Genomic DNA, 4277 nt, shown 5'->3' on the forward strand with positions numbered 1-4277 from the left:
CTCCATGAGATTTTTTGCTGACCTTATAAAAGCATTTTATTCTTTTAGATGATGGGTTCCTACATGAACACACTAATACCTTATACTCTAACCATATTCGACATGAAAGGTCTCTGGTTTCATTGGTTTAGAGTCAGCAAAGGTGTGTTAGAATAAGGTGATGACAGGTACGTGTTACACTAATCTGAATTTAACAATATAAGCCAAAGAATGTGATGACAGATAGTCCAGTGAATCATCTCAAACCACACCCACCTCAGTGAAGCAGGTTTTTGAGTTTTAATCAACAGTTACTTATCACTGATGAACATTGACTGTTGATTATTTAGACAGTACAATTAGTGTTACACAAATATAGTCAAGAAACCAAGTTTTCAGGTGCTTTAATAGATCATCAGATTATCAAGTAGAGAACCGTATGTTCTTCCTGAATAAAACCAGAAGCTTGGGTCTTTACTCTGGTCCTAAGCATGTGCAAATCTCTCTGGGTTTGGTCTTTGTTTAATCCATTCATACTGACATGTACAAGTGGGCCCCATCAGAAATTCTTGACATACTGAGAGCAAGCCCGGATGTTTATGAATTAACAAATGAGTACATAAAGAAATTAATCTCACAAGTATCACTGTAATCATAAGAGATGAGTTATACTGTTTTCGCTTTGATGAATCAAGCATTGTTCCATAGATCAAATGTAAAGTGTCTTCACTCAGGTGATGACACACATTTAACTGTTTGCAGTGCAAAGCAAGACCTGCAGAGCCACATACTCATCACATCTGCTCCAGATTTCTGTTCTCACGTGTTTACTGTATGCGTCTATGCCCATGAGTATTTGATAAATGAGAATAATTTAAATCAAGTTATCAACAGGGACATAACTCTGGTGACAGAATACAGAGACTTAACCAAAAGGAAGCTTTTTGGATTCATCAGTTGGATGCATTAAAATATCCTGGTCTTAATGAAGATATAGACTTTACATGTTTCCTTTAATGTTTTTGTTATGTTTAATATGTTTATCATATCTTGAACATATAATTAATACTGGTTCATAGGTATTTCTTTTATTTATTACATAGTTGATAGAAAGTGGGAGTTGGCAGGAGTCATTTGGGGTTACTATAGTGAAAATGATATGGGGCACAGAGCAGGTTACTGGTTCAACATCACTGGGGCAGTAAAAGGTCATTGGCCTGTGACATAATTCCATGGCAGCACATGATAATGATGTAACATGAACAACCCTGGAGCTAAACTCACAGCAGTATAAAAATGTCGAAACAAAAAGGGAACTGTACTGACATGTAGCTGTAACTGCCTTTATTTTTCCTTTTGAAAGGAGTCTTTTCAAACAGAGCTTATGCAATGAAAAAACTGCTGCAGCTAATGGCTGGTGGTTTGTTATGCTTAATTGCAAACACAGAAGCTGGCAGTAGGCCTACTGTTGACAGTGCACACTAACTGGCAAACCTAAGTCAAACTTACCCATGATCACTGCTATCAGCTGTTATCAGCACATTCTAATGCAACGCCTCCATCCAGGTGGGTCCAGCTGACAACGCTGTTTACATAGGAAAATAACTTCAGTTTACTACATAGTGTTTTTTTTTAAAGTCATGCAGCCACACTGAAACACAAGAAAAAGCTTAACAGAAAACTGGCTAAAGTCGTCTTCCTCCTCCTCTCTTGGCTGACTGACAAAAAAAATAAATAAATAAAAAATCACACATCACAGCCATCATATGTCATGTTACTGCTGGCATGGCTGCTTATATGGTAGTTGTTTGGAGATTGTTATGCAAGCATTACCTTTTCAGTTCAGTGTGATGCAGATAAGTACCTGCTACTATAAACCCCAATCAATCCATGACACAAAATTTTAATGTAAAGTCTTCACAAATGCACTTCTGGGATCAGAATTCATCTCTTTGCTTTATTCTTGCAATTGAGAAAGCTAAGCTTGTCACAATATATGTTTATAGTTCAAACAACAAAAAAGTTATGTTAAACTGGCATAAAATTCCTGTTAGACAAGGGACATGTGACACATTTATGTTGTATCTGGTATACTCAAAATGTTTATGTTACTGTACTGTACTAAACTAAAGTTTTGAGTGCAAGATTTTTCCCCCAAAACAATTTAAGCTGAGTGAGCGAATTGGGGTTTACAGCAACACATATCAGTTTGTCTAATTCACAACTAGTCCATTCATCCATCCATTTTCTAAGCGCTTATCCTCTTGAGGGTCGCGGGGGGGCTGGAGCCTATCCCAGCTGACATTGGGCGAGAGGTGGGGTACACCCTGGACAGGTCGCCAGACTATCGCAGGGCTCACAACTAGTCTCACATTTGAATTGTGTAACAAAATCTGTTTAACAACCTGATGAAAAACCCTTCCATTAAACAGTGCATGGTGAAACTGTCCACACCTTGCTGACATGTGATTGCTTAAGATTCATAAAGCAGCTGGTATGTTATTTATCAAGGTCATCAGAATGCTTTTCTGTGGGAGTCCTGTTCCGGCGGGTCAGATCACCCTGCACAGCAGTCTCTCTAAATGAACCTCTCAGTGATACTTCTTTAGCTGTGGGACAAATCAGTGTTAGTGAGTGATTGTGTTGCAGCTGATTGATTGTTTTGTAAAAAGCTTTTCTCAAGACTAACAAGTATCACTTAGATTAAGGGAAAGGTTTGGTCCTTGATCAAAGTTTCTGCTCAGTATAAAACATATTCTATTAAGCCTGGAACTCAATCAGAATTGAAGTTGAATTAAATGTAAAATCCAAATAACCGACATCCAGATAAACTCTCCCTGTGTGAATGGGTTCAGGTCAGGGCACACCCTCCTTTCACTGCATGCCACAGCACTCCTCCTGTAATAACATAAAACACCAGTCAGACCTGTTGGTTGTGTCACCATGATTTAGCAACTTTTATCAGTGGAGTGCAGTGTTTGTAATGTCATGTTATATACAATGTAGTGTTTACAGTTTAAGTTGCACACAGTTTTAGCCAGATAATTAATGTAATCAAATATCCCAGAAAATCTCCTCTTTGTTCAAGTTGTTGTGTAAAGTTCTGACCTTCTGGAATACTGTAAATGCTTTTGGTCATTTGCAGATTGAATAAGTATCATCCTAATACAGCGCACACATTCAATACACACTTGTGCTTTTCTCATGTTTACCGTACAAATACACACTACTCCATACATACAAAACTGCTAGCCTATACTCAAATAGTCAAGAAGTCATCAGTGTAACCAAACTATTCATTAAAAAAGATTGTCAAACCTTTCTGCTGAATGCTTTCCCTGCACTTTTGCTATCTGTTTCCTTCGTGCCATATTGTCCAATAAAACAACTTGCAAGTTTTGGGATCTTTTTTCTGCCCGTCCTAGTAATGTCAGACTAATTAAAATGATTGTTTCATGTAAAGGATTTGTTGCAACAATGCAATAGCCTAATACATTTGGTGATTGGCTGCCAATATTTTAACAGCCAAACGTTTAAAAGCTAACTTATTCCACTTGATTGATGTCCCACATTGCCTGACCTCACCCTAGTAATTAACCACATTCACAACTGTTAATAGCCTACTCTAATTATTGTCCTATTGCTTTTGCAGGGTTTGAGGTATGACCCCACCTTCTCTTGTCACTTTTACAGTACAACAAATGGGGCCCTCTTATGAATTTGAATATGTGCACTGAGATAACATTAACACATTCAAGGCACATTTTCGGTCATGTAGGCTATCGATAAACTGAAGCTTCTGTGTGTTTAAGGTAAAGTCATTTTAGCCTACCGGTCAACCTATGACGGAAGCAGACCTTTTCAATTATCAATATTATTTAATTATTGTTATTATTTATTAATAGCCTATTTCATTGCAGCTGTATTAGGTGCAGTACAAACTGGAGTATACCATATTAAAAACGTCCTGAATTGTCCTTTCTCTTTGACAATATACATGTTCCTTTGAGTGCATATATGGCGACATCTGGCGGTTCAGTAACGCTACACCAGGAAGCCCGATCGGAAGTTAAACTGTTGGCGTTCGATTTTCCTCCAAAGTAAATTCTTATGGTATTTGTGAAAATAAAATTAATACTCATATAGTATCTATTTGCCATTTTTGTCAAAAGTGCCATGTTTTGCATTAATTTCAATTGTAGTTTTCGTTCTTTGATGCTTAACAAACAGTATAACACGCTTTGTTCGGCCACAAACATTTTATTTTGAAAGTCTTGTTGACACTACCCGCTCCGCTC

The sequence above is a fragment of the Epinephelus lanceolatus genome, chromosome 4, assembly GCF_041903045.1.
Source record: "Epinephelus lanceolatus isolate andai-2023 chromosome 4, ASM4190304v1, whole genome shotgun sequence".
Classification (NCBI taxonomy): Eukaryota; Metazoa; Chordata; class Actinopteri; order Perciformes; family Serranidae; genus Epinephelus; species Epinephelus lanceolatus.